Source organism: Myotis brandtii, unplaced genomic scaffold (genome assembly GCF_000412655.1).
Source record: "Myotis brandtii unplaced genomic scaffold, ASM41265v1 scaffold99, whole genome shotgun sequence".
In the NCBI taxonomy this organism is placed as follows: Eukaryota; Metazoa; Chordata; class Mammalia; order Chiroptera; family Vespertilionidae; genus Myotis; species Myotis brandtii.
Window position 1 is genome coordinate 4,007,915 of NW_005372121.1, and position 12,190 is coordinate 4,020,104.

Consider the following 12,190-nt stretch of genomic DNA (forward strand, 5'->3'; position numbering starts at 1 on the left):
ACCACTGAGCCACCATGGGCCTTCCCGCAGTGGTCGGCAAACTCATTAGTCAACAGAGCCAAATATCAACAGTACAACGATTGAAATTTCTTTTGAGAGCCAAAATTTTTAAACTTAAACTATATAGGTAGGTACATTGTTATTAACTTAATTAGGGTACTCCTAAGGCTTAGGAAGAGCCACACTCAAGGGGCCAAAGAGCCGCATGTGGCTCGCGAGCCGCAGTTTGCCGACCACGGCACAGCTATAAGGAAGGGACCCCGAGAGTCGTGAGCACTTGCTAATGTTAATCAATATTTGAAGCTAAAAATAAAACAAACAAAAAATAGACAAAGGTCCACAAAGGCAGAGGAAAAGGATTTTTTTCCTTGTGCCCCCAAGACCTAGTTCTAGGCTAATACCTGTGACCTTTCCTGAGATATTCTGGGATTTAGAGCCGCAGGAGACACTCCAGCACCTTCACCTCTGAGGAACAGTTCAGTCCTTCCTTCTGTCCCAGACCAGCCCGGCCACATGTATAACTCTCACCCATGGCAGTCAGGGACGCGAGAGTGAGTCTACTGCCAAGATTGGTCCCATCATTCCCAACCCCTATTAGGTAATCGCAATCCATGTGTCATCTGCTGCCATACCAAGAGGCGATCCTTGAACTTCATCTGATGCCCCTGGGTTAGGGAGAGAGTGTCTTTCTCTGTCATATACTTCTCAAAAATAAACTTAGAAGGTTCCAGATGACTTCATTCAACAGATATCTGGGTGCCCACAATGTGCCATGAATGATAGGTACTGAGGAAATCCAAGGGATTGCTAACCAGCTAATTAGTTAGTTAGCATCCACACCATGATGTCACACAACGCCCTTTGTCCTGCCTTCCCACCAGTCCCTGGTGAAGCTGCCCCACACGCATTGCCTTTTAGAGTCCACGAAACAGAAGTGGAAATACAACTGCTGTACATTCACACTGACTTGTCGCCAATAAAAATTCACCTGTGTCTCATTTACCCAGCCCGTGCATAATTATAAAGATGTTTATGGTCTCTTGTGTTAATGAACCACTTTAAAGTCTGAGGGGATGTAGAAAAGCAATAATTAAAGGCCATTTCACCATTTCAGAGCCCCTCTCTGCTTCTTCCCGTTGAACTTCATAGGACCCTAGCAGGTTTTGAATAACGCTGACATTAAGTCCCATGACTGCCTGGGGCAAGGGTTTTTTGATTTCTCAGGAGTCATTGCACTTTCTTCAGGTTTAATTTCCCAATATCACAATCCTCCCTCTAACCATCTGAAAACACAAAATTGAAAACCAGTCCTCTATCCATTCAGTGCGCAATGGGGCTGCAGGATCCAAACAGGGTCACTGTAAGAATGTACCTTACAGTGAATTATGTGTTAGGCATACAACGGGACACAGAGGTAAACCAGACACTATTCCTGTCCTTAAGAAGCTTATAATTTATAGACACTAATGGTTATGTGGGTAGATAATTCTAAAACAACACAGCTGCAGGTGATATAAATAGTGTGAGCCAAACAAGAAGAACAAATTAGAGATTAATATTAATGAGGGGTAGGCATGGGGGTCCTAGATGATGAACTAACTATGACTGATAGGCTTTTCATAAGAAAGCATCTTAGTGACAGGGATTTTTTAAGTTTTTTTTTAAAATATAGTTTTATTGATTTCAGAGAGGAAGGGAGAGGGAGAGAGAGATAGAAACATCAATGCTGAGAGAGAATCATTGATTGTCTGCCTCCTCCACACTCCCTACTGGGGATTGAGCCCACAACCTGGGTATGTGCCCTGACTAGGAATCAACCATGACCTCCTGGTTCATAGGTCAACACTCAACCATTGAGCTACACCAGCCGGGCAGTAACAGTGTTTTTTATGGATTGATCAGGACCATAAAAGGGAGAGTGGGTGGGTTTATCCACATCTGTCCGAAAAGCACTAGTGAATTCAGTATCCTGACTTGGACAGGGTGCAGGGTTGGAGCTCTAGGTTCAATCCCAGCCTCATTCCATCCCAAGCAAGTAAATTTCCAATCAAAAATGCAAATTCGCAAGTCTCTCCAAAGTCAGGAATACACTGCCCTGGAGAGTAGGTAGTAGTTCCACTGCTAGAAAGGTATCTCCACCACATATTTAGAGAACGGGAAGTAGCAATAGCACAATGCTTACATTTCATCTTTCAAAACCAGACCAACCTGGGTTCAAAACCAGCTCCATCATTTGCAACAAGTCACTTAACCTAGTTGTCGGTTTCCACATCCATAAAATTAGAAGAATAATTGTACATATCACAAAATGAGTGCATTAATAAGACCAGACTTTTAAAATAATTGACCCAGTACCTTTTCAAAGTGTTTTTTTGTGTGTGTGACAAGTGGTGACAAAGAATATTAGCTACGAATACTGGTATTATTATTGATTATATATTTTTTTCTTTTTTAAATATATTTTATTGATTTTTTACAGAGAGGAAGGGAAAGAGATAGAGAGTTAGAAACATTGATCAGCTGCCTCCTGCACATCTCCCACCGGGGACGTGCCCGCAACCCAGGCACATGCCCTTGACCGGAATCAAACCTGGGACCCTTCAGTCCGCAGGCCGACGCTCTATCCACTGAGCCAAACCGGTTCCGGCATTAATTATATAATTTATGCTTCAGATCAGTGTTGGGTGCATCTACATGTTGGCAAGACCTAAGACTTGGTACCTTGACCACATCAAGTTCTGGGAACTGCGAAGACGAGGACCAAAGCTCTGCCCTGACCCCGGCCAGCCACTAGAGTGCCCCACCTGCCTGCCCGCCCCTCACTCAGCATCTGGCACCAGCAGCCCCCAAAAGCTAAACACTGCTCAGTCTCCACTGGTTTCGTGAACATTCTACTCTGTCTCCCACCTGCTGGGAAGAAAGGGCCTCCCCACCCTCACAGGGGCACACAGGACAGAAGAAGCCTTCAGGCGGCTCCTTACAGTTTTCTGTGCGTAGTACGACAGCATGCATGGTTTTTCTCTGTCTCTGCTCTTATGACATCCAAGACCATGCAAGCCTGGGGGATGGCCACCCTGGTCATTGGCTCTGCGCCCCCACCCAGTTGTGCTACTTCTGGAAAGTTCTCCAGTCTCTTCCCTTCCCCTCATTTCCCAGAGGGTGCTCTGTGGCATTGGTGGTTCCTGCCATTTCCAGCAACACATTCCTCCTTGGCCGCTGACCCTTCCAGTCCTGCACTGTCACCCCTAGAGCTCAGCTGCTCTGCTCCCACAAAGTTGGAGAGTCCTTCTCTCAAGCAGCCACAGCTCCTTTTAGCATCTCGTCTTCCGTGAATCTCTACGCAGATCCCCAATGTCATTGACCTTCATAAAAAGCAGCAGAAGACATGTCTAATTCTTCCGAGTTAAACTTGAAAGGTGAGTAGCTGTTTCTCACAGAGTTAGTGGAGCAAAGGTGGGGGGTGGGGAGTCCCAAGCAGAAGCAGCAGCCACAGGCACTATGTGTCTTGTAGCTGGACTATCTCTTGGGCTCCCCGCTGTGTCCAGGGCCCCGTGCTCCTCAGCGCGTAGGGGATGTTTAATAAATGAACAAGAGGCCTAAAGCAGACAGGTGGCTCTCAGAACTGTGGTTTGTTCTAGTTTCTTAAAATGCAGACCACATGCATCCAGATTATGTGAAGCCACAGAGGTGCAGATTATTGGGCCCCAGGTTTACTCACTGAACTAGAATTTGCAAATTAAAATCCCTCTAGTTAAGTCCTATGAGTCCTATGGACTGAGCTGGAGCAGTGAACTTCGAGCTTTTAGCGTCCATACCCTGTAAGAAATACATTCTCCACTGTGGCCTAGTACACACACATATACAATACGTGCACAGTAACATTTTTCTACTCTATTCCAGCCACTTATTTCCAAAAGCTGATTGCGACACATTAAACTCACTCCACAACTCATTACAGTTTGAAAAGCACTAGGTTAGTGTATGGCAGTGGTTCTCAACCTTCTGGCCCTTTAATACAGTTCCTCCTGTTGTGACCCCCAACCATAAAATTATTTTCGTTGCTACTTCATAAATGTAATTTTGCTACTGTTATGAATCATAATGTAAATATCTGATATGCAGGATGGTCTTAGGCGACCCCTGTGAAAGGGTCGTTCGACCGCCAAAGGGGTCGCGACCCACAGGTTGAGAACCGCTGGTGTATGGCGAGGGAGTGGTATGGTGGCTGCTGATATTGTAAAGAAGTAGGGACTGGTTAGATCCTAGAAGGTCTTGCGAAATTAAGAAGTTTAGCCTTATGCTTTAAGTCATGAGAAACCATCCACTTCATTAATGATTAGATATGAAGATAAAAACATAAGTTCTGCCTTTGTAAAAATTGCAGTCTCCCCTGGGGGAAGAGGTGGGGAGACAAATCAATCACCTGTTAACAATAGGAACTGGAGGAGACTCGTAGGCACAGAGAACAGCAGGCCTAACAGCAAAGGTGAGTAACAGTGTGAAACACACAGAATTGGAAGTAGTTCAGAAAGGAATAGTTCTTCAAGTCCTGGCTTCAAAGTCCTCCTTTCTCTAGAAGGGGAGATAAGTTATATATGGGCCACCTTCCCTTGAAGGAAATTATTATGATTACATTTCTAAAACATGAGAAGCCCTTCAGAATAAGGGGAGACAAGAAGGTAAGTAGAAAGCAGAAGACAGGACCAGAGCGCCCACCCCTCAAGATGTTGTAGACGTGGCCTTCCCAGGAATACCAGAGTAACCTGCCTGGGGAACTTGCCCTCAGAGTGTATGGACCTGGTCCAGCTATGAAGCAACGTCTCAGGCATATTATATTTTCACAGCTTTATTGAGGTATAATTTACATAGCATAAAATTCACTCATGTTACCACTACCCAATTTTAGAGCATATTCTATCACCCTCAAAAGATCCACGCGCCCATTTGTAAGCACTCCCTGCTTCCATCTGCAGCCCTAGCCAACCACTAATCCGCTTTCTATCTCTACAGATTTGCCTTCTCTGGACATTTTATATAAATGGATTCATAAATGAAATCTTTTGTGCTGTTTCTTTCACTTAGTATAACAGCCATGCTGTCTCAAGTACTCCGTTCCTTCTTATTGCCAAATAGTATTCCAATGGATCCCACCACATGTTGCTTTCCCCTCATTAGTTGACAAACATTTGGGTTGATTCCACTTTTGGCTACTATGAGTAATGCTGCTATATACAAGTTTTTGCCTGGACGTATGTTTTTATTTCTCTTGGGTAATATTCAGAAGTGCAATTACTAGGTTATTACAGTGAATTTATGTTTAACTTTGTCAGAAGTAAGCCAAACTGTTCTCTAAAGTGGCTTAACCATTTTACATTCCCACCAGCCATGTATGGGAGTTCCAGTTTATCCACATTCTCAGGTATGTTTTTAAATTCAGACTTACATTTATTATGGCATGAAGCATGGCCTAAACAAAGTTTTAACTGTCAGTTGTGTGAACGATGGAGTTCCACATGCCCTCATAATTTATTCACATTTTAAAATTCACTGAAGTTTAGAAAAGAAATCGTCGGAGATGTTCATTTGAAATCGTTCAGCATCGAAATGCAGTGCCAACCAAGCATGTAGACCGAATGGTCATAGAAAATTGGACTGAAACACTTCTCAAAGGAGAGTTATCAGGGAACCAAGCGTGACAAATGAGACTGTGCCTCGAACGCTAAACAGTCTCCACGGGGACAAAATCCTAATTGTGAATCGTGCAAACCAGCAGCGATTCACAGAAGGCAGCAACCACAGCCAGGAACCAGGAAAGAAAGTTGGGGAGCTATTTCTTTGAATCTGATGCAACTTGCATGGTGTCAGGCGATGAGCGACAAAGAGGAGACCCTTCTTTCAGAAAAGAAACAGATCTTGTCTCAAGGGGGCAGAGAATAGTCACAGTAATGGCCTGGCTGCTGTGAAATCCCCAGGCACATTTTACAAACATACACACAAAATAAAGGAGGGGTGGGCCCGGGGAGAGCTGACACAGAGGCACATCATGCTTCCCTCCCCGCCCCCACCCCCCACCCCCGGCTCATATTCTTCCAAACAAACACCTATCTGGACCTTGCACAGTCACGAAGCTGTGTACATAGCTGCCTTAACAATCTCAATCATCATCAACCTTTCCCCAAGTAAAAAGACATGTATAAGCGGTGTTCACCTAAGAACGTAGATTAAATATCGACATGGGACACCTGTGTGGCTCGGTAAGATGTCGCTCACATGTTACGTTAAGTGTCCTACCTGTGACACGGAATGTGTACAAAACCCCTCTCTTCACTGGGAGGCTCCCTCCCTGGCAGGAACCGTTTTTCTGTTCCTAGCAATGAGGACCTGTGCTAATTATCCGCTAGCACTTTTTCTGGTGCAACAATCAGTGAAGTGGAGGTTTGGGTACCCAGCTGGGCAGGTTCCAGGAGATTTCCTTTGCTAATTTCCAGTCACTCAAGGAAAACAAAGGAGTAACGAAGATAGTGTTACCGGATTTAAAGAAATACTGTTCCTCCTCCCCTTCCCCACCCCGACCCCGCCAAAACGTGTAGACTTCTGTATTTCACACTTTTACATCTGTTCTTCTCCAAAAATAAAGACAGTTTATATTCAAGAAGCGATGACTACAATACCAGCGCAAGTTATGACTTTAAAATACTCACAGAGAGAACATACATATTGTTCAGACCCAAAAGTGTGTGCAATGTTCCTTCCCAAAGTAGCATCTGGGCGTTAAGCTCCAAGAACACGGTCCTGCTTTTGTTTGTGTGCATGGTAAGAAAACTGAGTTATTTCTGACTGGTGCCAGCAGCACCAGTTTAAGGAAAAACAGAAGGCAGGGTGGCCTTTTAGGAACAACAAACACTTGGCTTTGACCTATGAACCATTCCAGAGTAGGTCACCAGCACCAGACCATGCAGGCTCCACGGCTACCCAGTCTCTGGCCTCTAAGCACTTCAACTGGAAAACCCCAGGACTCCCAAACTCAAAAAAATCCTCTCAACTACATAAATGGCTGCTCCGGGTTCTTGCCTTGGAGCCTAAGATAACACCACTGACTGGAAAGAAAACTGTCCCAGAGAGAACTTTTTGAATAATGTAATTAAGTCACTGCCCCCATCTAGAGGGTAATTAACAATTCTGATTACAATGCTTGCACAACTCCCTGATACTTTAATAATATTCAGACCTCTTCTGAGAAAGTTTGATCTGTTCCCCAATTGTCAATATTGCAAAAAACTTAATCATCTTTAACCAGACATTTTTGTATCCAGTCTAATGATGATTATTTAACAATCTCTTTTCCCTTTAAAATAGTTCTTCCAAGATGGGTCTTTGAATTCAATTTTTCAAAAGCATCTTCCCTGACAGTGAGTATGAAATAAATTTTTATATATGCTCACTAGAGGCCTGGTGCACAAATTCATGCACCAGTGGGGTCCCTTGGCCTTGCCTATGGGATCAGGCCGAAACTGGCTCTCCAACATCCCCTGAGGGGTCCTGGGTTGCGAGAGGGCTCAGGAGGCCAGGCTAAGGGACACCACTGGTGCATGACTGGGGTTGGGGAGGGACACGGGAGGTTGGCCAGATGGGGAGGGACCACAAGAGGGCTCCAGGGCATGTCCAGCCCATCTTGCTCAGTCCCGATAGGCCGGACCCCAGCAGCAAGCTAACCGACCGGTTGGAGAGTCTGCCCCCTGGTGGTCACAGCGAGTGGCTGAGCAGCCTTAGCATATCATTAGCATATTATGCTCTGATTGGTTGAACGGTCGACCGGCCACTTAGCATATTAGGCTTTCATTATATAGGATTACCAAGTGTTGTTCATAGTTGCCTTAACAATCATAATCATCATTGACCTCCCCCCATATAAAAATACATGCGTAAGCAGTATTCACCTAAGAACTATAGATTAAATATTGACATGAGCTCAGCCAGTGTGTCTCAGTGGTTGAGTGTCAACCTATGAACCAAAAGATGATGGTTTGATTCCCAGTTAGGGCACATATCCGGGTTGAGGGCTCGATCCCCAGTGGGGGACATGCAGGAGGCAGCCAAATAATGATTCTCTCTCATCATTGATGTTTCTCTCTCTCTCTCTCTCTCCCTTCCTCTCTGAAATCAATAAAAAATATATATTTAAAGAAATAAAATAAAAATAATATCGACATAGGACCTTTGTGGCTGGGTAAGAGATGTTTATGGATTGTTATTACAAGGAAATTCTGTTAGATTTCTCAGTAAGAAAATCCTTTAACCAGCTGTCTAAAGTGCAAATATCCCTTCCATTTTCCAAGTCTCAAAAAAATAAACAACACAAAGATTTCAGGCTTCAAACATTCTAGGCAAATGTCAGCCCCTCCTGGGGTTTTACACTGAATCCCTCCAGGTCCATAGGGAAAAACAGGAAATTAACACCAGACCCATGCAACTTCATGGCTGGGGCTTTTCTGCCCCCTGAATAACCTTGCTAATAAAAATAATTTCTTAAATTGGCAATGCAAAGAACAGCTCAGGATTAACCATCGAAAGTTGTAGACTTTCCATTTCAGGTATCCCCCTTTCTTACAAACAATTCCAATCCCTATAATATTAATGTAAACTGTTAAATTCCATATTCCTAAAAGTATGTGCCTTCCACAATTTGAAGCCATACTCCTTATGAAAAAAGCAGTAACTTAATATAAATTACTATTTCCTACTCTGCAACATTTTCAAACATTCTCAAACTTCTTCAGATATGTTCTGTGTTTTTCCAAAGCAACTTGTATTTAGTAAACCATTTTATGGTTATTTCTTTACCATGCATTTCTCTCATTCATCAAGCACTAAGATCCATGAGGACAGTGTGTCTCATTACCATATCCTTAGCCTCTATCACAATACTAGGCACACAACAGATGTTCAATAAATATATGTTGCATGAACAAATGAACATGCATGAAAAACAAGAAGAAAGAAAACGGTCTTTTAGACAATTAGGCCAGTGATTCTGAAACGCTACATTACATCAGAATTACCTGGAGGGGCTTCTTCAAGCACAGGTTGCTTGGCCCCATCCAGCAATCTGTGAGTTTCTGATTCAGTAGGTCAGAGAGAGTGGCAGGGCCTAAGACAGTGGTTCTCAACCTTCTGGCCCTTTAAATACAGTTCCTCATGTTGTGACCCAACCATAAAATTATTTTCGTTGCTACTTCATAACTGTAATGTTGCTACTGTTATGAATCGTAATGTAAATATCTGATATGCAGGATGGTCTTAGGTGACCCCTGTGAAAGGGTCGTTCGACCGCCAAAGGGGTCGCGACCCACAGGTTGAGAACCGCTGGCCTAAGAGCTGATCAGGAAGCTGCTGACCCGAGGATCTCACTTTTAAGCAGTTAACCTGTCAACCAGCTCTTAGGAAATCCCAATGCACAGGATAACATTTACTGAGAACCTGTCAGCTGCAGAATCCTCTATTACCTACTGGGTAAGCCACACAGGTCCTTGCTCCAAGCACTATTGAAATTGCCAACACAGGACTATTGTGCAAAGGGACAACACATAGAGACACATGTCTGAAACAGCAAGAAGTCATTAGTACAGTTAAACTAAAGACGTTTCATTGCTCCAATGCATTTCTTTATGATGTATCCTACTGTACAGTTTAATCAGAAATTACAAAACCACAAAGCATAGCCATTCTTCCTTGTACTACCCCCACTTCATTTCACTTACTAATGGGAGTTTCATCTGAGGGCAGGACACAAAATGTAGTGACAGAGCCCATATTAAGTTTATCTATGTTGTCTATATTTCACTGTCTGTAAGGACCAGGGCAATGATCAACACTCAGTCCTTAATGATCAGAAATCAAGCAGAGGTATAAGGTGAATGCACAGGGTGTCCCAAAAACTGTACACACACTTGGAATAATTATTAATTCCAATGGGTTAAATCTGAAAAGGAAGAAACAATGAAATTAATAATTATTCAAAATGTGTATACACTTTGTGGGGACACCCCGTGTGTGTGTGTGTGTGTGTGTGTATAAATCCACCACCAGATTGAACAAAAGGGTGTACAAAACAACCCAACAGAATCCCAGACTCTAACTCTCCCATCATTGCATAGGTTTCTAAAGCATAGCTGGCATTAACTTTCCAATGCATACCTTTCTCATGACCCTGTTCTGGATTTAAGTGCATTTATAACCAGTTTATAATCAGAGAAAATATTTAATTAGATAATGTTTGCAAGTACTTTGAAGATATAAAGTGCTCTATAAATGCTAAATATTATTATTATTATTTAAATACAGTTTGCAATTACTGCTTACAACCTATTCCACCCACCAAACTGCTATAATTTTATTACAGGCAGCTAAAACACACTCGTGCACACACACACACACACACACGTGCACACACACGCACACACACATGCACACACACACAACACCTAAAAATGATGAAGCCATGTCCATGGGAAGCTCTGGGTTTTTACCCTAGAAATAAGTAATTTATAGGCATTTTAAACGGAGGTTATAATATCTGGTAAATCAAGGCAATTGACCTCTGTCAGACTGACAACCACAAAGTTGTGTTGGTTTTAACAGTTTCTTACTTATAAACTAGGAGGAAAGTAGATGGTGCGCGCACGCGCGCACACACACACACGCACACACACAACACCTAGAAGTAGAAATGATGAAGCCATGTCCATAGGAAGCTCTGGATTTTTACCCTAGAAATAAATAATTTATAGGCATTTTAAACGGAGGTTATAAAATCTGGTAAATCAAGGCAATTGACCTCCGTCAGACTGACAATGACAAGGTTGTGTTGGTTTTAATAGTTTCTTACTTATAAACTAGGAGGAAAGTAGATGGTGGTTCAAAACACAGGGAGCTTTACTCTTTTGTCTGCCAGCTCCATCTTCCATTTTCTCCACTGTAATTTTAAAATGTCTATATACATCTAAAAAAAAAGTGTAACTCAAGATAGATAACGGCTTGAGGATGGCCCTTGCTTTAGCTATCTTCTGTGATAATCACAAACTCGGTGTTGTCTGATTCTTAAAAAATGGAAACCTTTGAGTCCGATTCCACATGTCTTTCATACACAGTTGTTGGGTGTTTTTTTTTAAGAGAATAACAGATTAAATGTAAACACCCCATATACACAATGTACAAGAAAATCACTGTTAATCCCAATGGTTTGCATTTTATGCTTTTAGGTTTTTAGGCAATAAAAAGAACAATTAACATGTTCTAAACTGACCTTGGTATTAAAAAAAAAAAAAACAACAACAACATCACAAGGAAAAACTGCCTAGAAATAACTCTTAAAACCTCACTCACTATGCTCATCAAGGAAATCTTGTGCCCCAAACACAAAGCTTCTGGAAAATCTGTGAACCCCAGAAAAAGTCTGATGTCTTGATAAGATCCATAAGTCAAATAAGGGTTGTGTTGAGTTACTATGGACATGGGCTTTGGGGCAGGTCAGTTGTAAGCTTGGCCATTTAGTTAGTTACCTTATGACGTTTAGTAAATTAATTGATTTTTCTAGGCCTCATGTGAAAATGATATACACCTACCTCACAGGAAATTGGGAGGTAATTTGACCATGTCAAGAGCCCAAGAGATCATTTGTACACTTTCATTGTAAATAGCACTTCTAAGAAGTTATTCTAAGGAAACAGGCATATATACAAAGACTTGTGCTTAAGGATGTTTATCGAAGCACTATTTATAAGAATTGAAAAGTTGGAAATATCCAAAAGCTTCATCGATAGAAATTGGTTAAATATATGCCCTCAATAAAATGCTAATCATTAAAAACATGATTAGAAATTTGAACACTGACAAAATACATAAAAAAAATTAAAAATTACAGACTAAGTTTTTGGGCATGACAATAGTATTGTGGTTATATATTTCTAAGAGTTTATCTTTTATGTGGAGAAAAAGGAACCCTCGTGCACTGCTGGTGGGAATGCAGACTGGTGCAGCCACTGTGGAAAACAATGTCAAGTTTCCTCAAAAAATTAAAAATGGAACTCCCATTTGACCCAGTGATCCCACTTCTAGGAATATATCCCAAGAAATCAGAAACACCAATCAGAAAGGATATATACATCCCTATGTTCATAGCAGCACAATTTAC

At 42.2% G+C, this 12,190-nt stretch overlaps 1 protein-coding gene across 9 annotated transcripts in view; it reads right to left on the reverse strand.

Moving 5' to 3' along the window:
* The window catches only part of TNIK (TRAF2 and NCK interacting kinase), a 349,621-nt gene that overhangs the window by 328,730 nt on the left and 8,701 nt on the right, over nucleotides 1-12,190 (reverse strand). The gene's annotated exons all lie outside the window — the stretch shown is intronic.